The sequence below is a fragment of the Leucoraja erinacea genome, chromosome 4 (assembly GCF_028641065.1).
Source record: "Leucoraja erinacea ecotype New England chromosome 4, Leri_hhj_1, whole genome shotgun sequence".
NCBI classification, from domain to species: Eukaryota; Metazoa; Chordata; class Chondrichthyes; order Rajiformes; family Rajidae; genus Leucoraja; species Leucoraja erinaceus.
Genome location: NC_073380.1, coordinates 19,395,889 through 19,423,072, shown reverse-complemented (window position 1 = coordinate 19,423,072; position 27,184 = coordinate 19,395,889).

The window sequence follows — 27,184 nt, the reverse complement described above, 5'->3', positions numbered from 1 at the left end:
ATTACATTACAGGCATTCTTTTCTCACTCTGTTAAAAGGTCTCAGTCTGAAACACTGACAATAATCTTGTTGAGTTATGTTGTGTATTATGTCCATTTTTAATTGTAATGCTGCATGGTAAATTCATTTCACTGCACCTAATAGAGAAATAAATTTGAACTTGAACTTGAACTTGAACTATCCTCGCCGTTGATAATGCCATTATTTTTTCTGGTTTCAGTTCAGACACACTACATGGTGCGATGCTGCCCCCTGGTGGTTATTCCAATAATGATCAATTTAATTAAAGCTATTAAGTAAGTAAGTAAGTACGTTTATTGGCACAAGGACACCATAGTGAAACCTATTGACACCATGGTGAAAAATAGGGGGGGGGGGGCACTTTAATCCCCATAAAATTGTGATATTTGGTTTGGTAGGAAGTAAAAATATTTTAGTTACGAGTCTATGACTATGAATATATTTGGGCCAAACACGCACCAATCAGACAGGCTTAGATGCGGCATCTTGGTTGGCATGGACAAGTCGAGCAGAAGGGCCAGTTTCTATGCCATTTGATTCTATGATTAGTAAATCTATGATTCCACAAATCTTTGAGGAAACTAGGCTTGATTAATTTTTATTATTCTTGGAGTAGAAGCAGATGAAGGGGGCCAGGTTTATGTGTTGTCGTTGTGGAGTTTATACATTCTTCCCGCAACTACCGGAGTTCCACTCAGGCATTCCAATTTCTTCATAGAAACATAGAAATTAGGTGCAGGAGTAGGCCATTCGGCCCTTCGAGCCTGCACCGCCATTCAATATGATCATGGCTGATCATCCAACTCAGTATCCCGTACCTGCCTTCTCTCCATACCCCATGATGCTCTTAGCCACAAAGGCCACATCTAACTCCCTCTTAAATATAGCCAATGAACTGGCCTCAACTACCCTCTGTGGCAGAGAGTTCCAGAGATTCACCACTCTCTGTGTGAAAAAAGTTCTTCTCATCTCGGTTTTAAAGGATTTCCCCCTTATCCTTAAGCTGTGACCCCTTGTCCTGGACTTCCCTAACATCGGGAACAATCTTCCTGCATCTAGCCTGTCCAACCCCTTAAGAATTTTGTAAGTTTCTATAAAGTCCCCTCTCAATCTCCTAAATTCTAGAGAGTATAAACCAAGTCTATCCAGTCTTTCTTCATAAGCCAGTCCTGACATCCCAGGAATCAGTCTGGTGAACCGTCTCTGCACTCCCTCTATGGCAATAATGTCCTTCCTCAGATTTGGAGACCAAAACTGTACGCAATACTCCAGGTGTGGTCTCACCAAGACCCTGTACAACTGCAGTAGAACCTCCCTGCTCCTATACTCAAATCCTTTTGCAATAAAAGCTAACATACCATTCGCTTTCTTTACTGCCTGCTGCACCTGCATGCCTACCTTCAATGACTGGTGTACCATGACACCCAGGTCTCGCTACATCTCCCCCTTTCCCAATCGGCCACCATTTAGATAATAGTCTGCTTTCCCGTTTTTGCCACCAAAATGGATAACCTCACATTTATCCACATTATACTGTATCTGCCAAACATTTGCCCACTCACCCAGCCTATCCAAGTCACCTTGCAGTCTCCTAGCATACTCCTCACAGCTAACACTGCCCCCCAGCTTAGTGTCATCCGCAAACTTGGAGATATTGCCTTCAATTCCCTCATCCAGATCATTAATATATATTGTAAATAGCTGGTGTCCCAGCAATCCCCACTAGTCACTGCCTGCCATTGTGAAAAGGACCCGTTTACTCCTACTCTTTGCTTCCTGTTTGCCAGCCAGTTCTCTATCCACATCAATACTGAACCCCCAATGCCGTGTGCTTTAAGTTTGTATACTAATCTCTTATGTGGGACCTTGTCGAAAGCCTTCTGGAAGTCCAGATACACCACATCCACTGGTTCTCCCCTATCCACGCTACTAGTTACTTCCTGAGCCATTGACCTGCAATCAGTAAGTTAATTGGCTACTGTAAATTACCCCAGGTAAATTCACCTCTCCATGTTCCAATGCACCATAGTAGGTGGGTAATAACATGAAACAATAAGAGCAGGAGTTAACTACTTGGCACCTCAAGCCTGCCCCTCCCATTCAATGTAATCATGATTAATCTGTCCCAGGCCTCACCTCCTCTTCTGTATCAGTTTTCCTTATCCTTCAATTCTGCAATCTTCCAAATATGCAATTCCTTCCTCTTGAAATGCCCCAAATGATCTCGTCTCCACAAACCTCAGGATGGAGATTTTTTTTAATTGCCTCTCCATGTTCCCATGCACCTTAGTTTTAAATGATCACCCCTAATCTTGTAACTATGCCCTCTCATTCAAATTCTCCTATCGATCGAAATATCTGAACATCGATTCTCTCATGCCCCCATCAAGAACTTATATGCTTCAGTAAGGTCATGCCTCATTCTTCCAAATTCCAATCTAAACATGGATCTATATTCCTTAGCTGCCCCTCTCTCTTCCGAGAATCAAGGATAGTTCTTAGTCCCATGAGACAGAAGAAATTACCTGAAAATAGCTGTGAGAATGGGGTTGATCTGAGAGCTGACATGGATTTCATGGGATGAATGCATCATACTGCACACTGCATTCAACAACCAAAGCTACATGATCATGTTCTAGGTGAAGCTAGTTTACTCCCTGATCACTCTCATTCAGAATCATTGATAAGTTTTAGTCCAATTCACATGATACCTCAGAAACATGTTACCTGAAACTGCCCCTAAACTCTCTTCCGAGAATCAAAACCCCCTCTTATTCTCCCATGAGATGAAGATTTCTCTGAAAAAGCAGCCATATCATGAAACTATTTTGATTAGGAGCTGTGTCATTTTCTCTCAAAGGAAATCTTCTCCTGTCTCAACCTAAAGTTTTTCACACCCCAACAAAGTTTTTTCACTGTAAACCTCAGTACCTGTGAGGATAAACTCTCAAACAAACCCTCCCCCTTCCCTATTGACTCCTGAATCTACCTTCACTCTGCCTCATGAAGGAAAGCAGCCACTGATCAGGTAACACCTATTTGGAGGGTAAGCAGCCAATATACTCTTCACAAAGCACCAATACCTCACAGGACTTTACACCCCGGTCATTTTCTCTTCTACCCTCTTCCCTTGGGCAGAAGCTACAAAACCTTGAAAGCATGTACCACTAGATTCAGGAACAACTTTGTCCCTGCTGTTATCAAATTACTGAATGACCCTCTCATACATGTAGTCCTAATCTCACTACCTACCTCATTATGCCCCTTGTACTTTTGTTTATCTGCATTTTCTCTGTAGCTGTAATGCTGACACTGCAACACTATATCCTGCACTTCTCTATGCACTGCCTGTTGTATTTGTGCATGGCTTAATTGAACTCATGGATAGTATTATCTGACTGAAGAGCATGCAAACAACGTTTTTCACTGTGTCTCAGTGTGTGTGATAATAATAAACCAATACCAATACCTATACTTTCCATGTTGTAAGCAAATATGTGACTGCTGGATGCAGGAAATCCAGGTCCCTGCCAATGTACCGCCTTTGACATTCCTGTCCTAAGGACTGTTTAAGTACATCTCAAGGGTGAACAAAATGTCCCAGAGGTCACTGAAGCTGCATACCGTAGGCACTCGTTTATTTTCTCTATGATGCATTCAACATCCCGAATAGGACATGTTCTCTGTGCCTTCCACTGTGTGAAAGCTGATAGAAACTAATGAAACACGAGAAACTGAAGTACTTTTAAGCTTTTAGGTTGGAACTGCTTGGTAAACTGGCAAGAAGGTCCAAACTCACCAAAGGATTTCATCATCAAACTTCTTATGGGCTTAATTCCCTGCCCCGTGCACTGAGAGAAGATTAGTCCTTTGAGGTATAAAGCAGAGCAGAATGTGTTTGGCATGTGGAATGTGTTTCCCTATTCTGGGCTTGTTCCTGTTCCACTGACAATGGACATTTGTAATATTTTTTAAACTGAGCAATACTGAAGAGATGTAATTGGGGAGGGTATGAAACTCAAAGCTAATTTACCTTAAACCCCAAAATATAATTTAATGATGGTGGTATAATGGTTGAATGGGCAACAAGAAGACAAAAGGTTGATTGGATACAATGATGCATTTGGGATCCTCATTGTATAATCTTCAACAATTTTCTATGATCTTATTATTTTGCTCAATACCAGCCTCTTTAGAGTTTTGTCATCTGCAAACTAAAGTTTTGAAAAGGATAATGGTTGTGAACCTCAGCAACTGACATATAGAGGCCTCGGGAGATGTGGCAATTCAGAAAATCAAAGACAATTTCCAGATAAAGCCTGGAGAGGAGAAATACAGGGGTCAATAATTAAATCAGACACAATATAGTTCATAATAGTGAATCTTGATTATGCATATTAAGCTAATGCCCACCATTTGTTGCAATAATTGTCATCAACACTGGAACAATGGTGGGTCAGATGACCCAACTTCAGTTTTGGGGTGAGTCCCGGAACTGTTTATCAAGGCTGAAGACTTCAAATATGTTTGCAAAACAGGCAACGCATCACTTAATTGTTACTACTTGGTGATGTCACTTAGTATTTATACATTTCATGCAGTCTTGGACCGAATGTTGTGATCCTTTCGATTGTTAATGTAGTTTTGCTGGGAAGTGAAATATATTTTTATGAGTCTAATCTTTTTCAGTTTTCTGCATTACCAAAACAAAGCTTTCAAGATGTTTCACAATCTAAATCTCCACTGATAATGGAGTGTTTTCCAGCAACTGGTACAAGAAGAGTATATTACGTTAGCTTCATTTATTGCTGTCAGTCTCTGCATTATGTTTTCTGGTTAACATGACATTGTCAGCCTGTTTCATGCAGAGGCACCTTGTTAAATAAATGCTTCAAATTTAACCAGCTGCCATTTGGAGTGACATATTTAAAATAAGTCATTGACAAATTTATGTCACATAAGGTTTCAAAGACAAGAGATCCTGCTTTGGAGAGACAGGAGTCTTTTGATCTAGTTCCTCTTACAGTCTTAGCCTACCCACAGAGTTAGGAATCATCTTGTATTTAAGCTTGACAGCTGATTTATCTTGCATCGTGCTTTGCTTGTGTCACGCTGTAACCAGCTGCTAAAAGTCATTCATTGCTTCTTCAAGGTGATTTTCCTCAGTTGCTTTTCCAATGCTCTGGCCATGACCCTGTCTCCAATGGTGGTGCAGACAGGATTGGAAATTCACCTCACAGAGAATAATAGTGATTGGTCAACAACTAACAATTCAACAAATTTCCTTCCTAACATTTGAAATGTTGAAATGAAAAGAGTGCATCATAAACCAATATTTTATTTCAATCCCATTTTTTTTACTTTCTCCCTGTGTCTGCAAATGTCTCTTGTTCTGACTTTGATTCTAATTAATCCTGAACTTCTTCTTTGCTGTTTTGGTCACTTTGCTTATTTCAATTTTCTCTCTGGTCCAGTCATAATTATAAATCCAGTTTATCTCTTCTCGTCTAATTTTCTCTCCTCCTGACTGTCTGTAATTATTTATTTCTCTATCTCCCTGTCTCTGTGGTTCTTGAATCACCTTGCACAATCACAGTGCCCAAGAAGAGTAAGGTGACGTGCCTCAATGACTATCGACCAGTGGCACTAACGCCAGTGGTGATGAAGTGCTTTGAGAGGTTGATCATGGAGCAAATCAACTCCAACCTCGACAAAAACCTGGACCCACTGCAGTTCGCTTACCGCCACAACAGATCAACGGTGGATGCGATCTCCCTGGCCCTCCACTCCGCTCTGGACCACTTGGACAACAAAAACTCATATGTCAGGCTGTTATTCATCGATTACAGCGCGTCATTTAACACAATCATCCCCTCCAACCTGGTTATCAAACTCGCAGAACTGGGTCTCTGCCCATCCCTCCGCAATTCGATCCTCGACTTCCTCATTCACAGAGCACAGTCTGTTCGTATTGGTAGAAATGTGTCAGCCTCGATAACAATCAGCACGGGAGCAACTCAAGGCTGCGTGCTCAGCCCCCTGCTGTACTCACTCTATACCCATGACTGCGTAGCCAGTCACAGTGCGAACTCCATCATCAAGAAGGGGGGGGGGGGGAGGGGGGGGGGGGGAGAAGGGGGGGAGAGAAGGGGGGGGGGGAGAAGGGGGGGAGAAGGGGGAGGAGAAGGGTGGGGGGAGAGGGGGGGGGGTGAGAAGGGGGGGGGGTGGTGAAGGGGGGGAGAAGGTGGGGTGAGAAGGGGGGGGGGAGAAAGGGGGGGATAATGGGTGGGGATAAGGGGGGATAGGGGGGGGGGAGAAGGGGGGGAGAGAAAGGGGGGAGAGAAGGGGGGGAGAAGAAAGGGGGAGAGAAGGGGGGAGAAGGGGGGGGGGGAGAAGGGGGGGAGAAGGGGGGGGAAGGGGGGGGGGGGGGGGGGGGGGGGGGAAGGGGGGGGAGGGGGGGGGGGGGGGGGGAAGGAAAGGGGGGGTAGAAGGAGTTGAGAAGGAGTGGAGACACTTTTAAGAAGCCAGACAACTTTTAATAAGCCAGAGATACACAGCTGTGAAGTGCAGCGGGCATTTAAAATTACCGTTCAATTATCCTTGGTTCTGAAAACTCATGCTTACATTATTTTTCCACAATGATCCAATGAAAATGACCGGTCAGTAAAGGTGATTAACTAAAACTACCTATGACTACATGGACTACCCATAACTAGATGGCGACCCCACTACGACTATAGGATTATCGATTTTCTTCATGGCGACCAATTTTAGGTTGCAGAAAATTTTTCAACGTGCAAAAATTTGCGGCAACCACACTGAGGCTGCGACTAGTTCCCAGAATGCGGGAACACCTCGCGATCATGAAGGAGATTCACCAGAGACCATCAGCAAACATGTGGCGATAATGTGGGAACGCAGAGTGTCCTGCACTCGCCTAAATAGTAGCCTAAGTGGGACAGGCCCTTTAGTGTCTTTTTAGTTCACAATATAATTTCATGATTACCATATAAGATTACCATATAATTTCAGTTTCCCAAGCACTCCACATGAACTAAAATTGTGAGGACACATACAATGCTAAAGAGTATGCAAGAAAATGTAAGGTTGAAAAAGGAAAGTTTAAGGTAGTTACTCAGAACTCAGTATGCAGAAACCAATTATATCTATACTATTACTTAAACTCTCATCTTGACCACTTCCAGTCTGCGTTGTACTTAAATTTGCACAATAACGCTACCCTATATCACTAGAATTTTTTTGCCACCTTACTCACCGTTCTCCTCTGCTCCAAGTAACCAAGTTTTGCTCCGATCGGTGAAATATGAGAAAAGTTATGATGGTTTAAAAAATCGTGAGATCAGCAGATTAGTCTTCTTGCCTGTCAGTCACCATGAAGGTAACGCCCCTTCCAGCACCCGCTGGAGAATAAAACCCCGGAGGCGGGGCTGAGTAAACAAGCCGTGCTGATTTCCCGCACCGCAAGAGTGTTGACAGGAAAACCACTGTGTGGAGTCGGGAAAGCCGCTATGTGGAGTCGGGAATGCCTGGTGTGTGGAGTTGGGAAAGCCACTGTGTGGAGTTGGGAAAGCCACTGGGTGGAGTCGGGAAAGCCGCTGCGTGGAGTCGGGAAAGCCTGGTGTGTGGAGTTGGGAAAGCCACTGTGTGGAGTACGGAAAGCCGCTGAGTGGAGACTCTCCCCCCCCACATACCCCCCCCCCCCCCCCCCCACATCCCCCCTTTCCTCCTCCCCCATTCCACCTCACCCACTTCCCCCCCTCCTCCCCACACATCCCCCCCCTCTCCCTTCCCCCATCCCCCTTCCCCCATCCCCCATCTCCCCGCCTCCTCTCCCCCCACACACACACAAACCCCCCTTTACCCCTCCCCCATTCCTCCCCCTTCCCCCCACCCCTACACCACCCCCCACCACCCCACATCATCCCACCTACCCCCACACCACCCCACTGCCCCCATATCCCACCCTACCCCCAGTCACCAAATCCACCCCCACATCACCCCCTCCCCCACACACCACCCCACCCCCCCCCACCACACACCACCACACCACACTTCCCCCCCCCCCCCCCCCACACTCCCCCCACCCCACACACCCCCCCCCCCCCCCACCCCACACCACCCCTACCCCCACACCCACCCCTACCCCCCACACCAGCCACTCCTCCCCACACCCCCCCTACCCCCCACACCACCCCTACCCCCCCCCACACCACCCCTACCCCCCACACCAGCCACTCCTCCCCACACCACCCCTCCCCCCCCCCCCCACCCCCCCACACCCCACCCCTACCCCCCCCCACACCACCCCCCCCCCCCCCACATCACACCACCCCCCCCCCCCTTGGGTTGCATTGGGGGTCCAGGCCTCCCGTGTGACTGGGACCCAACAGATCCCATTTAGTCTGGTAGAAGATAAATATGTATGGGTAAAATAAAAATAAAAATAAAAGGGTGGCTCAAACACCAGATAACTAGTGAAATAATAAAATTACGAAGCAACATGCAACAGATTATTAAAATCTCAAATATAAATCGGAATGTTTGGAATTCAACAGGTCAGGGAATAATTGTGGGAAATGTGCTAGCCTTTCAAATTGATGACCTTTGGGGAAAGTGATGAAAGTGTCAAGGAAATGAAAGGTTAATTCTGATTTGTGAACCACAACATTGGGCACAGGTCCCATACTACTGACTAAGTGATCGCAGCATCTCTGGCTACCTGACAAGATGCCAGATGTTAGAAAGCATTTGATTAATCAAGGGCAGTCAACATGAATTTTTAAGAAAAAGAAACAAAGTGCTGGAATAACTCAACAGGTCAGGCAGCATCTCTGAAAAACATGGATAGGTGAAGTTTTGAGTTGGGACCTCTCTTCATGTCAATAGACAATAGACAATAGACAATAGACAATAGACTGTAGGTGCAGGAGTAGGCTATTTGGCCCTTCGAGGCAACACCACCATTAAATGTGATCATGGCTGATCATCCCAAATCAATACCCAGTTCCTGCCTTCTCCCCATATCCCCTCACTCTGCTATTTTTAAGAGCCCTATCTAGCTCTCTCTTGAAAGCATCCAGAGAACCTGCCTCCACCACCCTCTGAGGCAGAGAATTCCACAGACTCGCCACTCTCTGTGAGAAAAAGTGTTTCCTCGTCTCCGTTCTAAATGGCTTACTGCTTATTCTTAAACTGTGGCCCCTGGTTCTGGATTCGCCCAACATCGGGAACATGTTTCCTGCCTCTAGTGTGTCCAAGCCCTTAACAATCTTATATGTTTCAATGAGATACCCTCTCATCCTTCTAAACTCCAGAGTGTACAAGCCCAGTTGCTCCATTCTCTCAGCATATGACAGTCCCGCCATCCAGGAAATTACCTTGTAAACCTACGCTGCACTCCCTCAAAAGCAAGAATGTCCTTCCTCAAATTAGGGGACCAAAACTGCACACAATACTCCAGGTGTGGTCTCACTAGGGCTCTGTACAACTGCAGAAGGACCTCTTTGCTCCTATATATGATTCCTCTTGTTATGAAGGCTAACATGCCATTCGCTTTCTTCACTGTCTGCTGTACCCGCATGCTTACTTTCATAGACTGATGTACAAGGATCCCCAGATCCCGTTGTACTTCCCCTTTTCCCAATTTGACGCCATTTAGATAGTGATCTGCCTTCCTGTTATTGCTACCAAAGTGGATAACCTCACATTTATCTGCATTAAACTTCATCTGACATGCATCTGCCCACTCCCCCAACCTGTCCAAGTCACCCTGCATTCTCATAGCATCCTCCTCTCAGTTCACACTGCCACCCAGCTTTGTGTCATCTGCAAATTTGCTAATGTTACTTTGAATCCCTTCATCCAAATCTTTGATGTATATTGTAAATAGCTGCAGTCCCAGCACCGAGCCTTGCGGTACCCCACTAGTCACTGCCTGCCATTCTGAAACACCACCGTTAATCCCTACTCTTTGTTTCCTGTCTGCCAACCACTTCTTTATCCATGTCAGCACTCACCCCCAATACCATGTGCCCTAATTTTGCCCACTAATCTCCTATGTGGAACCTTATCAAATGCTTTCTGAAAGTCCAGGTACACTACATCCACTGGCTCTCCCTTGTTCATTTTCCTGGTTACATCTTCAAAAAATTCCAGAAGAAGATTAGTCAAGCATGATTTCCCCTTCGTAAATCCATGCCAACTCGGACCGATCATGTTACTACTATCCAAATGTGTGGCTATCTCATCTTTTATAATTGACTCCAACATCTTCCTCACCACCAATGTCAGGCTAACTGGTCTATAATTCCCTGTTTTCTCTCTTCCACCTTTCTTAAAAAGTGGGATAACATTAGTTACCCTCCAATCCACAGGAACTGATCCTGAGTCTATTGAACATTGGAAAATTATCACCAATGCATCCACGATTTCCAGACCCACTTCCTTAAGTACCCTGCGATGCAGACCATCAGGCCCTGGGGATTTATCAGCCTTCAGTCCCATCAGTCTATCCAACACCATTTCCTGCCTAATGTGGATTTCCTTCAGTTCCTCTGTCACCCCAGATCCTCTGGCCACTACTATATCAGGAAGATTGTTTGTGTCCTCTTTAATGAAGGCAGATCCAAAGTACCTGTTCAACTAATCTGCCATTTCTTTGGTCCCCATAATAAATTCACCTTTTTCGGTCTTCAAGGGTCCACCTTTGGTCTTAACTATTTTTTTCCTCTTCACATAACTAAAGAAGCTATTACTATCCTGCTTTATATTCTTGGCTAGCTTACCTTCGTACCTCATCTTTTCTCCCCGTATTGTCTTTCTGGTTATCTTCTGTTGTTCTTTAAACATTACCCAATCCTCTTGCTTCCCGCTCATCTTTGCTACGTTGTACTTCTTCGCTTTAACTTTTATACTGTCCCTGACGTCTCTTGTAAACCATGGTCGTCCCTTTCTCCCCTTGGAATCTTTCTTCCTCCTAGGAGTGAACTGATCCTGCGCCTTCTGTATTATTCCTAGAAACACCTGCCATTTTTTGTTCCACTGTCATCCCTGCTAGTGTATCTTTCCAGTCAACTTTGACCAGCTCCTTCCTCATGGCCCCATAGTCCCCTTTATTCAACTGCAACACTGACACCTCCGATCTACTCTTCTCCCTTTCCAATTGTAGATGAAACCTGACCATGTTATGGGCACTGCCTCCTAATGGCTCATTAACCTCGAGGTCCTTATCAAATCTGGTTTATTACATAACACTAAATCCAGATTTGCCTTCTCCCTGGTAGGCTCCAATACAAGCTGTTTAAAGAATCCATCACAAAGGCACTCTACAAAGTCCCTTTTTTGAGGTCCAGTACCAACCTGATTATCCCAGTCTACCTGCATGTTGAAATCTCCCATAACAACCACAGCATTACTTTTACTACATGCCAATTTTAACTCCTGATTCAACTTGTGCCCTATGTCCAGGCTACTGTTTGGGGGCCTGTAAATTAATCCCATTAGTATCTTTTTACCCTTACAATTCCTTAGTTCTATCCATACTGACTCCACATCTCCTGTTTCAATGTCACCCCTTGCAAGGGACTGAATTTCATTCCTCACCAACAGGGCAACCCCACCCCCTCTGCCCACCTGTCTGTCTTTTTGATAGGAGGTATACCCTTGAATATTCAGTTCCCAGCCCTGGCCCTCTTGCAGCCATGTCTCAGTAATTCCCACAACATCATACTTGCCAGTTTCTAACTGAGCTTCAAGCTCGTCCACTTAATTCCTTATACTTCGCACATTCATATACAGTACTTTGACCTCCGTATTCACTTCCCCCCTCGCAAATGGCCCTAACCTTACTCTGTTGTCCATTCTCAAGCTTTCCTTCCCATTAATTTGGGAATATTTTGTAATTTTTCCTGTAGCCACTTCCCCTTCAACTCCATCTTTATACTCCCAATTTGTCAATCCCCCCCCCCCCCCCCCCACACTATTTAGTTTAAACCCACACGTGTAGCCATAGCAAACCTGCCTACCAGAATGTCGGTCCCCCTCCAGTTAAGGTGTAACCCGTCCCTTTTGTACAGGTCACCCCTACCCCAGAAGAGATCCCAGTGGTCTATCCTTGCTCCCTGCACCAGCTCCTCAGCCACACATTCAGACCCCCTATCTCCCTGTTCTAGTCCTCACTAGCACGTGGTACTGGAAGCAATCCAGAGATAACCACCCTAGAAGTCCAGTTTTTTTCCCAACCCTCTGAAGTCATTTTGGAGAACCTCCTTCCTCTTCTTCCCGATGTCGTTTGTGCCTACGTGCACAACTACTGCCGGCTGTTCACCTTCTCTCACGAGGATGTTCAGAATTCGGCTCGTGACATCCTGAACCCTGGCACCAGGGAGGCAACATACCATCCTCGCATCTTGTCTGCCGCCACATGTCCCTACCTGCCCCCATAACATTGCCTACCCATGTTCTCCAGAGATGCTGCCTGACCCGTTGAGTTACTCCAGCACTTTGTGTCTTTTTTTGTAAACCAATTCCTTATTTCTACATGGATATATTTTTGTAATCCAGTTCCTTGTTTCTACATGGATATACAGTTGTTTAGGCAAGGTTCTCTCTCTAACATGTTTGGTTTAAGAGGCTGTTCGATAAACTCATGGATGTGCAGGGAATGGAGGGATATGGATTATTTGTAGGCAGATAAGGGTTGGTTTTTGTATTATGTTTGGCATAGACATTGTGGGCTGAAGGGCCTGTTCCTGTAATATATGTTCTATGTTGTTCTCTTCTGAGTTATGATTCATCAATTTCGTCCCCAGATGTCCAATTTGATGGAACATCAAGGCAGACATTTAAAGAGTTAATTTTAGTCATTTTTATGTGTGTGATTTTTTACCTTTGAGGACCTACAGAGGGTGAAATCATCATCACTACTGAGGACAGAAAGAACCTTGGCAATGAAGCAAATATGTGGCTAGTGCCTTCCCCGAGATCACAACAGGCGTATATTTCTATTTTCAGTGGTTAAAGCAGTGTAACAATCCTGCCGGAGATGGAATAGAATGGTATGTTACATTCAGTTATAGCCTGGCGGAGCAACCATTTCACCACCATTGCTATCCCTCACCTCACTTCTACACCAGCACATTAATTCTTCACACTTTACCTAGTCCCAGCAACCCATCACTGAGATTCCCCCATTTTCTGCAATGCCACGCATCTTTTTTCACAAATCCTCTCCATTTATCCTTTTTAGACTTAGATTACTCCCTCTCAGAGGCTTCTTCCTTCCTTGTCTAAAAAAACTAGAGATAAGGACAGGGTACTAGAACTGATTCATTCGTCTCTTGATTGAAAGGAGGAAGTGGTGATATTTTTGCAGAATTTATAGTAAAAAATGGCGCATTTTCCATGGGGTCCTGCTCTGGGCCGTGGTTTAAAAGACTCCCGGGCATAAAAAAAATGCGGTCCCCGAGCTTTCACCAGTCCCATATGGTAGACGTCGACTGGTGGACGCGATGGGGTGCTGCCGCTTGGGTATTGTATTTTCGGGGTTTGCTCGTCCTGGGGCCTGCCCTCATGAGGCCGAAAGTTTTTATTCCCATGAGGTTTTTTGCCAAAGAGCTGTGAGTCTGGCCCAGTGGCTGGGGTTTAGCACAACCCAAATTCGGGATTTAGGGCAGGTCTTATGATTTATATACGGAGGTAATTTATCTTGCTCTGCGTGTTGCACAACAGTGCGAGAGTGATTAGTTAGTTAGTGGTCATCTCCGTATTGTCCACAGAAAACGAGCAAATTGTGTGATGGCTGACGTCAGGAGCCTGAGGATCCACTGCAGTATCAGCTCCTGGTCCGAGTATTTGTCCCGACGTGCCCCCAGATTTGGCTGTTGACTGCCGGCACTTTGAAGGACTATAATTTATTGGAGCTGTACATTTTAAAGCCTCATTAACCACCTGCTCCTGTAGGTGCCTGTCGGAGAGGTGGTCAACGTTGGCCGTTAGTTTTTAGGCTCTAATGGCCTTCCTGCACGTGGGGTAGCCACGTAGCGGTCCACACACACCCAGCAGCTCTCCCTGTTCCTGCACATCTGGCATACTCCCGAATTCTTCAGCCAGCGACCCCCTCTTCATGACCAGCCCGGCCCTGGTCACCCCAAAACTAACCACACTAAGGAGGAAGCGATGGGCAGTGCCTAGGAGGGTATACCTGAACCCTCCAGCGAGACTGCCCCTCACGTAGCGTGTCTCGCAGGAGCTCCTGCTCCAGGAGTCGCTCCAGCGGCTCAGGCGGCTGTCTCTCTCCCATGCGGGTGGAGATACGTCCCCTCCGAAAAGTCGGAAGCCACCGGCCAGATGCCTCTTCGGATAGCTAAACATCCAGCCCGCAGCTCAGGCATTAGCGGGACTGGGCTCGGCGCGGTGATGGGGATAGCGGAGCGCCTGGTAATTGTTCCTACCGTCTGTTGCTGCCCCCCCCCCCCCCCCCCCGCAATGGAACGCTCCTCCGCTGGAGTCGAGCGGGGGACAGGTTCTTCTAGAGCTTTTGTGCCTTGTAGAAGCGAGAGCGCCCCTCAAGCAGCGCGTCTCGCAGGCACCTGTTCCGAGAGCCGCTCCAGCGGCTCAGGCGGCTCTCTCTCCCCCCGTGCGGGTGGAGAGACGTGCCATCCAAAATCGGGAAAACACCTGCCGGATGCCTCTTCGGGTGGCTATGCATCCAGCCCACTGCTCAGGTACTAGCGGGCTGGGCTCGGCACGGTGTCGGGGAATAGCGGAACACCGGGTAAACGCTCCTACCGCCTGTTGCTGCCCCCCTCACTGACGGAAAACGTTCCTCGAACGGGGGACAGTTTTGTTCCAGAGCCTTTTTCTCTGCCTGTAAAACACAAGCAGAAAAAGGCTCCCCTGTAATAGAAACCCGACCTCAGGGTACTCACCTGATGGTCCGTTTCATTCTGTAGCGGAAGCGCCTAACTCCCGTTGCAGCCGCTGTTGCACTGCTGGCGTTAATGCCGCGCATGCGCGCTGAGCGGGTTCTTCACGTAGTCACTCATGTGACTCCGAAGTAAAATCTCTCCCTATTCTTGTTTTATCAATCAATTGATGAGAGAGCGCCATCAAAATTCACCATGGTGCACAAACATTATAACCACAATTAAGCAGTGCAAGATGGAAGCCATAAATAGAATTACCCTCCCACATATTTTTTTGCGTTAATTAAAGGGTTCTTGTCTGATTGCTATGTTTAGGTATGTTGCAAAGTGTACCTGAAGCGTCGTTGAAAATCTGTCCTAGCCTGTGTGCGCGATTTTGGCGCCGTTTAGAGGGGGGCGGGTTTAAAACGCGATTTTCCCTAGGCTGTTCAAATCGAGGATGTTCAGCCTAGTTAATTATTAACGAAAAATCGCTGGAAGATTCCGTCACGTTAGCTATTATTACTTTTAAGGGCTTTATCTAATTGTTATAGTAGTTTAAAAATTAACCTCTAAACCCGCGACCGCCGGCAACCGGCCGGATCTCATACAGGGGACAACAGAAGGTAGGCTGTTACAAAGGCCTTCTTACATTAAAAAGGGCTTCTTAAGATCCCTTTATATATTATACAAAGTTTAATGTTGCGAGTAGCTCATTTGGGCCCCATTATATCCCGCAGTATTTTTCTGGGCATTTGTGGCACAAATCTACCGCAATGTAAACGTTCTAAACCAGCGCATTCACAGGATCCCACTAGAAAGCAGATTTAAATGGACTTTAATTTACAGCAATTGAACACTAAATTCCTTCCATTTGGCCTATAAGTTAATGTAAATGAGATTTAAAAATCATGTTTTATTGTGAATTCTTTGTGAATATTATTTGGACACTTAGGCTATTTAAAAATGTTAATCATTTATTAAGAAATGGATAGATGTTTAGATCTAGTAATTGAAGTTTGAAATTAGCTACAATTGGGTAACTAACTAATTATATTCTTTAATTTCAGGTCATCCAAGTAAGATTGTTTTATATTTGTTTCAGAATGCTTCAATCTACGATAACTGAAACTTTCATTCAGTTCTCTTAATTTTTAAGAATGTTATGTGCTTTTGACTGTCTACATTTTGTTATGTCCATAGAAAATCAATAGGGAACAAGATGCTAATTTCCGAGTATGAAAATGGCCATAACCTTTTAAATACTTGAGATATGACAGTGAATTAGGTGTCAAATTAAACTTCTTTTTTTGCTTTATCTGATTGGATAAATTGCAGACTTGATTTTTTAAATCTCAAAATTTTGTAACATTGCTACTATGTTCCAATATACATGCTTGATGTCAGGAAATGAAAAGCCTTACTCACATTCTGAGATACAGGGATTTATTTCTTGTTGAAGTAGTTCTCCAAAGATCATAACAAATTGCTGGGTATATAATATTGACTGCAATGCTTCTTCCCCAGCTAATATGCACTAAAAATTGCAGCAAGAACCAAGGTCCCAAAAAAACAAACAACATCCCTTTACCAAATGCGTCCTCGTCTGGTTGATCACTTTGAGTGGAACCGCGTACATGTTACAAGTTATTGAGCCGTGAAATAAAAGTTGAAGAACATGGCGAACTTCATGAACTGGTCAACTTGTTTCTGTTTCCATTCTTAGCTTATAAACATGCTGAGTCTTGTTCGCAATTAATAAAACTGCATCCCAGAATCACAATGCTTGCCAGTAATTAGTTGTTGCTCTTTTCAGTGAAGTTGGCTTCCAAGTTGAAACTTCCCTTCTAGAAACATTAACACTCTTTGCCAACTGAGAATATCAGCAGGAATATCCTCACAAGCATGTTCAAATATTTATTTAAAATGTTCCCCAGCAAACATCATTTTTTTCAAAAACATGAGAATTAATAAATTAATAATATTATAAAGCTTATTTTGCCGGATTGTTACAATTTTTCCATAATCTAGCTCCATCATATTTTGTTCAGCCATGGGAATGCCTGGCTTAATTTTGTTATCAGCCACACTTTATATTCCTCTCCCCCTGAAACTTCCCTTTATTCCTTTTGCACCTGATTCAATAATCTCAATGGCAGTGGTCCTTCTGTGCTGAAATTTGTTTCTTATCATCTTGTGTGTTACAAAACACAATAAATGGGCTGGGTATTACCATGGCTGGAATCTGAAACAAAAGCAGAAATACTGGAAGAACTCAACCAGTGCCTCAGAGGACCTCACATGGTCAACCAACACCGCTGCGCTGGTCAAAAAGGCACAGCAACGACTGTTCTTCCTCAGAACATTAAAAAAAGACTGGTCTGCCTCAACAGCTACTGGCAACCTTCTACCGCTGCACCACAGAGAGCATATTAACGTATAGCACCCCTTTGTGGTATCTCTGCTGCACGGAGGCGGAGAGGAGAGCTCTTCGACGCGTCGTCCACAGAGCGCAGAAGATTATTGGGACACAGCTACCAGCCTTGGAGGGCATCTACCACTCATGTTGCCTCAGGAGGGCCATCAGCATCCATAAAGACTCCTCACACCCTTGTAATGGACTGTTCGAACTACTTCCCTCCGGCAGACGTTACAAGACCTTCTACGCCTGAACCTCCAGACTCAGGAACAGCTTCATTCCCAGAGCTATAGCGGCTCTGAACCGGCCCTGCTGAGTGCCCCCCACCCCCCCTGGACTGTCTCCCTCGGATGGTCACGTCACACAGACACATCTGCACTTTAGTCTGTTTGAACTGTTTTACTGTTGTAATGTTCTTTTTACAAACCATGTTTCTTGGGGTATCTAAATCTAAATTTTATTAGTTATTTAAGTTATGACATCGGATGGAAGCTGCAAACCCAAATCTCGTTGCACTTATGTGCAATGACAATAAAATATATTATTATTATTAAGTAGCATCTGTGGAAAGAGGAAACTGTCAATGCTTCACGTCAGCAGCCCTCCTCAGATCTGTAAGTAATCCTAAGCGCTGCCAGCAGTTGTAACTGTGACTGCTGGTACTAATACTGTTTTATAATTAAAAATTAATCAAACAAGCACAGGGCCTGCGTGCATCTCTCCACCAATCTCCCGAAACACACCATCCTGTTTACCTGATGTTTTACTGTGCTGCTGAGCTTCCTAAAGAACCTGATGGGCCAGAAGTATCGCTCCACAAGAACAAGCTTACTCAATGCCCTACGTCTCTCTACGGCAAAGTCAGGGTCAGACTCACACTTTGAAGTGACAGTTACCTGTGCTACAAAGTATTACATGTGTAACACGTTGCTGCTTCCTGCTGCGTTACAGGGGAACTCAAGGAACAAAGTGAGGAACCTTGAATTTATGATAGAGGTGACATTTACAGTCACACCTGGAAAAGGCGTTTTTGGAAGGCACATACAAGTGGAGACATTCAAAAATCATGCTTCCTTGCAACATCCTGCCATCAATCCCCTTTGCACGGGAAGCCATTTACTGTGTATACTGTTCTTCAGAAAGCCTGATCAGCTTCCTCTACATGTTTTCCCCCACCAGCTTCATTCCAAAGGAGAACCGTGCCATAGCCACCCAACGCTGTAATGGGAATCCATTTGCTGGCAGTGTCCTGGTTGGATATGGGAGAGGCCTGCTGGGATATGTGGCCCTTTTAGGATAGGTTTAGGATAGGATAGATCAATGAGAAAAGATGGAAAAGGTTGTTGGTACAGCCACCTATGGCAATCCATGCAGCATCAATATGAATTGATCCATCTACTTTGCTGAGCAGCAGGAGATATATTTGTGACTTTTGATGTACAAACAAAGACCGTTGGCTTCCCAGGCTTCACAATTTCTACTTTCTCTAGTTTTCACGAAACAAGCAGCATTTTCAAAACATGGCAGATAAAATGCAATGTAGATATATGTGAAGTTACTCACTGTGGTGCTCAAAGCAGAATGGTGGAATATTTTTTGTAGATGATTGACTGAGTAGCAATTTGGTGGAGGCCAACATGAAGGCACATGAAACAATTACAATGGCAAATTATTTGGCAATTATTTTAATTAGGTGGCCTTTATTATGAGAGGATTCGTGTACAAGAGTAAATAATTATTTTTACAATTGTATCAGGCTTGATAATTCTGCAGCAGAAGTATTGTGTACAGTTTTGATGTCCTTACATGAGGAATACTTCTCACGGGATGGCAGGTTTGTCATCGGAAGCGTGAATGAGTAAATTGCTTTTATTCTCGGGAGTGAGAAGAATGTTGGAAAATCTCATAGAAACATACATAATTCTGAAAGGACTAAATGTTCTAGGATGGAGGAGAACATTCCCAAAGGGAAAACAATGATTATCCTGGACAACTTCAATTAAATTTCTTTTTTTTTCATTTCACAGTCACTAAAACAAGTGGTATTGTAACTATGTACTTTTCAGAGGTGATGTACATATTTTGTTTGTTACTTGTAGGCTTGCATGTATGCAATTTTATATTAAAATGTAGCTTAGATCTGTTTGGTCCATTAACTCGCAGGCACTTTTTAAGTGCACATTTTGATTACTTTCCATTCTACCATAATATAAAGTCTATAATAGACTTTATTTGTATTTCTATGATTCCACAGATCTTGGCTAGGAATCCGGGGCTCACCAAAATTGTTCCCAATTGGGCCCCGCACCTCCTAAAGCCGACCCTGGAATTACCCATAGTGTATAGAACGCAAAAGTGGGATAACATTGAACTAGTGTGAGGGTGATCATTGGCCGGCTGAAGGATTTGTTTCCATGCAATACTCAACTAAACTAAACCAAAAATAGACACAAAATGCTGGGGTAACTCAGCGGGACAGGCAGCATCTCTGGAGAGAAGTAATGGGTGAAATTCAGGCCGAGACCTTCAAAGTTCCACCATTGTCACATTGGCAATCTTACATACAGTCCAGTAAAGTATTGTCATGCTTAAGCACAATCCCCGATTAGCAAAGTGTACAGAAATAGTCCACTGAGCCTGTACGCAAGTGGCATCAGGGTTTGGCACCATTTTCAGTCCAGTCTGCGCTCTAGGTCTTATGAGCGATGCCTGATCCAGGCAAGCCTCAGGCTGCTGCAGGCCTCCAGCCATCACCATCTGTTGATCAAATAACGAACCAACGTCCCTCTCCTCGCCTGTCCACCTTTGTGCCCCCGGAACACATTCCGCAGCCGGCCTTGAGGCTAGACCCAGGTTCCCTCTCCTCCCAGCCTTGCTCCTCCCCAGCTCCATCCTCCCTGGCCTTCGTGCGATGCGCAGGGGCCACATCAGTGGCTTCCCCCCACAGGCAAGGGCCCGCTGAGTCTTGCGTTTGGCCGCGGGAACGAGCAGGGACCAGCTCGGTGGCTTCCAACCTGCAGGATGTGGCTGACTGGGAGCTTCGGCCGCATGGCTGGCTACCAGCCACCAGCCTGGGAGAAACACATTCCCTCATAAACTAGTCACTTTCCCACCCGGTCAAGCACCTCCTGATGCATCTGTGGAAGAGTCCATAGTTCCCACGTTGGCTTCATCAGCCATCTCAGAAGCCAAAGAGCCAGACTGGAAGCAATTTGTCCTTGATCCCAAAGGATTATTGAAGAAGAAGACTGGACTCGGATGTCGAAAACACCAACAAAAAAGATAGAAACATAACAGCTGGAGAAAAATGAACAAACTGGTGGAGGAAGAATCAAACAGCATCTGTGGAGGGAAATGTACGTTGACATTTCAAATTGAGATGGTTGCTCTAATCTGAAAGAGAAGAGGGGAGTTAGCTCGTACATAGATGTGATGTGGGTAAAGCAAGGGCTGACTTGTGATCGGTGAATCCTCGTGAGGTGGATTGGTACTTGGAGTCAAATAGGAGAGAAGGGGTGGAGTAACCCACGGGGATATTATAGGTGGATAAAGGCTGCAAATGAAGAAATCTCATTGGAAAGGACGAAGGAATATAATACCAGATAAGGAAGGTGAGTGGGCAGATACGAACTGCAGGAGGTGGGGATCCGATAGGAGCAGAATGTGAGTGATGGGCAGATAGAGTGGATGGGGAAGAAACAGGGTACCGGAGGCAGTGTAAAGTGAGAAACATAGTTGTATGTGGGAGATCCAGGGTGGATAAAGGACTGAGGTGGAACAGGTTACCTAAAATTAAGGAATTCAATGATCATCCCAAAGGATGTAGACTACCAAGGTGTAATATGAGGCACGTCTCGTCTGGTTTGTGTTTGACCGCACCTAAGCAGTGAAAGAGGCCGTGGGCAGACAGGGAATGGGGAGTGGAATTGAATAATAATAATAATAATAATATTTATTTATATAGCACTTTTCAACAAAACCAGTATTTGAACCAAAGTGCTTTACAGAGATTGATTAAATTAATTGAACAGATCAATGCAATAAATCCATACAAATCAAAAAAAGAGAAAAAAGAGATTCTGTGTGTGTTCTGTAATGAACAGTAACTCTTCAGATTGTCATTTAATACAATATGCCAGATGTTGTAAAATATAAAACACAAATTATCTGCAAATCGCCTACAAAATGTGTATCGCATTGTTGGTCCTGTTCTTTTAATTGTCAATATTCCTGTTCTTGGCTTAATGCCAACAGGAAAATATGGCTTGAATTTCTATTGCACTTTATTATGTTTTCAGGACTTCCTAAAGCTCTTTGCCTCTAATAAATTATCTTGGAAGCGCAATTATGTTATCCAGGCAAATATAGAATCTAAATTGGTACATTAAATCTTGCAAGCAGTAAATCAGACGAAGGACCAGATCTGATTTTGCTTAAAGGTAAGCAACCGAGAGCTCCAGGTAACCGTAACGGTCAGAGTGCAGGTGCTTTGCAAATCAGTTGCCTAGTCTGTGCTTGGACTCACCCATGTAGGTGAGATGCTGTAAGGGAGAAGTAGCCACAGTTTAAGATAAGACGGTTATTGATACAAATAAAAACCAGTCTTCTGCTTCAAATGTAAGCTACACAGTAATCAATTTTGAAATTAAAAGAAGGACATTCTGAAGATATTGGCTGCTGGCTCACAGTGGGAGGTCACTTTAGAAATATGCATTGGAAACTGACATGACCAGACATGACTATGAGGAATTCTTGTATACATTGGCCAAGTAAACGGAAAAATGGGGCTTTGTAAATTGGCCTACATTGAAATCCCCAGGATGAGATTAAGGAAGTTCCAGACAACTGGAAGGCAACTTTAATAAGAATGTTACAAAATTTTGAGATTTAAAAAATCAAGCCTGTAATTTATCCCATCAGATAAAGCATAAAACAACTTTAATTTGATAACTAATTCACTTTCATATCTTCAGTATTAAAAACGTTATGGTCATTTTCATACTCGGAAATTAGCATCTTGTTCCCTATTGCTTTTCCATTGACAACACAAAAGCTGTGATCGAGGACAGTCAAAAGCCCATAACTTTCTTAAAAATTAAGAGAACTGAATGAAATTTTCAGTTATTGTAGATTGAAGCATTCTGAAACAAATATGAAACATCTTACTTGGATGACCTGAAATTAAAGCATATAATTAGTTAGGTACTTAATTGTAGCTAATTACAAATTTGACCGTTGTGACGGAAATAGTACTAAACACCGAGACTGCCTTGAAAATTCAAAAATGTGATATTCTCAAGATCAGAACTTTAATATTATTGTATGATATGCTGCAAATCAGGTAAAGAAATTACAATTTCTGGCAAAATTTATGGAGAAGATCAGTTGCTAGCCGGTTCATTGGCATATCATAATCAGTAGCATCATCATACTCCTCAGATTGTAACAAATAAGCAACTCTGTACACCTTGTTCTTCCTCAACCTTTCAATTTTGGCATTGTAAACTACAAGTCTATGCTATTCAAACCATGCATAACATGCTTTTCTGCCCACTACTTTCCCATTAAGAATGTCCTGTAGATCATCACATTTGGAGTAGTCCAAATTCGGATAATCTCTGCGAATGCTGTCTAAATCAGTCTCATTTGCTGGGCATTTGGGATTGATAATTTTGCATTTCTTCTTTGGAGATATCAATTTAAAATGTAAAGGAAAAAAAATACTGAACAGCATTAACAGAAACAAGTTATTATTTGCAGTTTTAGAAAAAAGGTAGAAATGATAGTTAAATGCTAAAACAAATAGTAAATACGCAACAAAAAATTCATATTCATCATATTTATCAAATCAATTAAATTCATCTAAATTCAATTACTAGATCTAAACATCTATCCATTACTTAAGAAAAGACTAAAACTTTTAAATAGCCTAAGTATCCAAATAACAAATAACAAACTGATCCCATTCGCACTAGAATTCAAAATATAACGTTTCTAAATCTCACTTCGTCATGAATTTATAGGCCAAATGGAAGGAATTTAACGTTTAATTCCCATAAATTAATCCGGAAACATCCACTCTCCAGATAATCAAAACCATTATTTTTGCACAACACATCTGACTAAAACTGTACTCTGGATTTTAGTGTGAAAATATTGATCATGGATAGACAATAACACAAATATAGATAATATGGATGTTCTTATGACATGATTGTGCAAAAAAATAATTAATTTGATTACCTTGAGAGTGGATGTTTCTGGAATGTGATCGATTGGTATGTTGCCATTGCCATAGATTTTAAGCCCATATGGCAGATGAGGTTTAATGCAGATAAATGTGAGATTATCCACTTTGGTAGCAAAAACAGGAAGGCAGATTACTATCTAAATGGCGTCAAGTTGGGAAAAGGGAAGTACAATAGGATCTGGGGGTCATTGCACATCAGTCTATGAAAGTAAACATGCAGGTACAGCAGGCAGTGAAGAACGCGAATGGCATGTTGGCCTTTATAACAAGAGGAATCGATTATAGGAGCAAAGAGATCCTTCTGCAGTTGTACAGAGCCCTAGTGAGACCACACTTGGAGTATTGTGTGCAGTTTTGGTCCCCTAATTTGAGGAAGGACATTCACGCTATTGAGGGAATGCAGCGTAGGTTTACAAGGTTAATTCCCGGGATGGCGGGACTGTCATATGCTGAGAGAGTGGAGCAGCTGGGCTTGTACACTCTGGAGTTTAGAAGGATAAGAGGGAATCTCATTGAAACATATAAGATTGTTAAGGGCTTGGACACACTAGAGGCAGGAAACATGTCCGGTGTTGGGGGAGGCCAGAACCAGGGGCCACAGTTTAAGAATAAGGAGTAAGCCATTTAGAACGGAGACGAGGAACCACTTTTTCTCACAGAGAGTGGTGAGCCTGTGGAATTCTCTGCCTCAGAAGGCAGTGGAGGCAGGTTCTTTGGGTGCTTTCAAGCGAAAGCTAGATAGGCGTCTTAAAAATAGCGGAGTCAGGGGATATGGGGAGAAGGCAGGAATGTCAACGTTTTTGGAGGAGAGCCGGGCGGCAGCAGCGGTTATAGTGGCTGGCCAGCAGGAGGCGAAAAAAATGAGTGAGTGGGGGGGGAGGGGGGGGGGGAGGAGAGGGGGGAGAACGAGAGAGGGGGAGAGAGAGACAGAGAGAGAGGGGGGGGGGAGAGAGATGGGGAGACTTAGAGATGGGGAGAGACAGAGAGAGCGAAATGCAACCGTGCGTCACGCGTTCAGAATGTTCTGGAAATGAAGCGTCCGTGTCTCATGCACGAAAGCAGCTCTATGGAATTCAGGGGAGGAGCCTGCCACGTCACACACACACTAACCACACCCCCCCCCCCTCTCCCCCCCCTCTCTCCCCCCCACCCTCTCCCCCCCCCCCCCTCCCCCACACACACAGCGGGTCCGATCTAAGCTGTCAATGAAGACAGCTAATTTGTTTTTAAATAACTGTCTTTGAAATTAACAGTTAATTTTAAGAATTAGTGATGTTAAGTGAGAAATAATTCAATTCAATTCAATGAAAAACAATGGAATCAACAACCTGGCAGGGTGGGGGGTGAGGCCGGGCGGGGCCAGGAGGCAGTTGGGCCAGGTGCAAAAGCATTGTGAGGTCAGCAGCTGGGCAACATTAATATTTATTTTAAGTGTCAGTTTTGTTATAAATTTTTGTAAATATCTTGGGAAATAATTGACCAAATTTATAGAGGTTTGGATTTTTGAAATCATAATTTTAGAAAATTTCTACTAGAAGATGCAAAAAAAATCGCTGCTATTGTAACGTCAGCAGCTGGGCAGCGATCAGATTTAAAAAAAAGGTCAGATTGGTCAACAATTTTAATTAAAAAAAGTCGTGAAAATAATGGTCCAAAGTACAGAGGAGTGCATTTCTAAAATCACAAGGAAAATCTATACTGAAATATGTAAAAATGTTCCCGTTTTGGCATCTGGTTTTCGACACACACCCACACCCACACACCCACACACACACACACCCCCCCACACACACACACACACACACACACACACACACACAGTTTAAAAAATATATTAGTCCAAGTGTTCCCCCCCAACGTGGGTGGGGGGGGGGGGGGTACTGCGGCTTCACACGTACACTAACCACCCGACACACATACGGGGGGGGGGGGAGAGGGGGTGAGGGGGTTAAGGGGAGACGGGGTGGGCGAGGGGAGGGGACCGCTGGGTCCCGTTCCCTCAACGTGCGGTTGCGGTGAGGAGGGGGGCTGCGGCTTCACACGCACACTAACCACCTGCCAAACACACAGGGAGGGGGAGGGGGAGACAGAAAGGGAGAGGGGGAGAGGGAGAGAGGGGGAGAGGGAGAGGAGGGGGAGGGAGAGAGGGGGAGAGAGAGGAGGAGAGAGAGAGGGGGAGAGAGAGGATGGAGGGGAGAAGGGGGCAAAAGAGTAGATGGGAGAGAGGATGGGAGAGAGGAGGGGGGAGAGATGAGGGGAGAGAGAGGTGGGGGATGTAGATGACATGTGCATGCACCTTTAATATAGTGACCTCACCACTACTAACCACTTCCCATATCAGAAGTATAATTCGTAAAGAGGAGTCATCAACACACTGTGTCTTTACTACTATTTATTGATAATACACAAACGTTACTGCCCTAGCTGTACGTGGTCTGTCACAGGAGCTAGCGAGAGATCAATGGGTGGGGAGGTTGCAATTATACTTCTGATATGGGGAGTGGTTAGTAGTGGTGAGGTCACTATATTAAAGGTACATGCACATGTCATCTACATCCTTCCCCCCACAGATTGAGAACAGTGTGTTGATTACTCCTCTTTACATGGTGTCACAATCGTACCTCTGCGCCTCCTGTTTGTCGGGTTTTATTTACTTTTGACCCAGTTCCCTATCCCTTGTTCTATCTCCCGTGCCATGGCTACCTCTTGCCGCAAGCCCGAGGTGCTTGTCTTCGACTCGGACATTGCCCATCGGTGGGGTGTCTTTAGACGCGATTTCCAGCACTACGTGACGATCGCCCATCCTGCTGCCACCGCTGAAACGCGGGCTTCTCTGCTCCTCAACCTGGCTGGTCCCGATGCCCTGGAACGATCTGAGTCGTTTGTATATGGTGCAGGTGAAGATGCTCAAGACCCGGTATGTCTTATGGCTAAGTTTACCGCGATGTGCGACATCCCCACTAACTGCATTTTAGAGCGTTTTAAAATGTTCAGCCAGCGTCAGATCCCTGGAGAATCAATCGACAACTATATCGCTGCGTTGCGACACATGGCCAGGCGTTGTCGCCTGGACGCTCTGACCCCCGATCAGGTGACCCGGGACATCCTAGTATATGGCCTTCTAGATGTGAAGCTAAGGGCTGAACTTCTGCGGAAGCCCGACCTGTCTCTGGTCAAGGCTCTGCACGCCTCTCGCATTTGCTTTTGGTATGCTAGCCTTTATAAATCAGAGCATGGAGTATAGAAGCTCGGATGTAATGTTAAAATTGTACAAGGCATTGGTGAGACCAAATCTGGAGTATGGTGTACAATTTTGGTCGCCCAATTATAGGAAGGATGTCAACAAAATAGAGAGAGTACAGAGGAGATTTACTAGAATGTTGCCTGGGGTTTCAACAACTAAGTTACAGAGATAGGTTGAATAAGTTAGGTCTTTATTCTCTGGAGCGCAGAAGGTTAAGGGGGGACCTGATAGAGGTCTTTAAAATGATGAGAGGGATAGACAGAGTTGATGTGGGACAAGCTTTTCCCTTTGAGAATAGGGAAGATTCAAACAAGAGGACATGACTT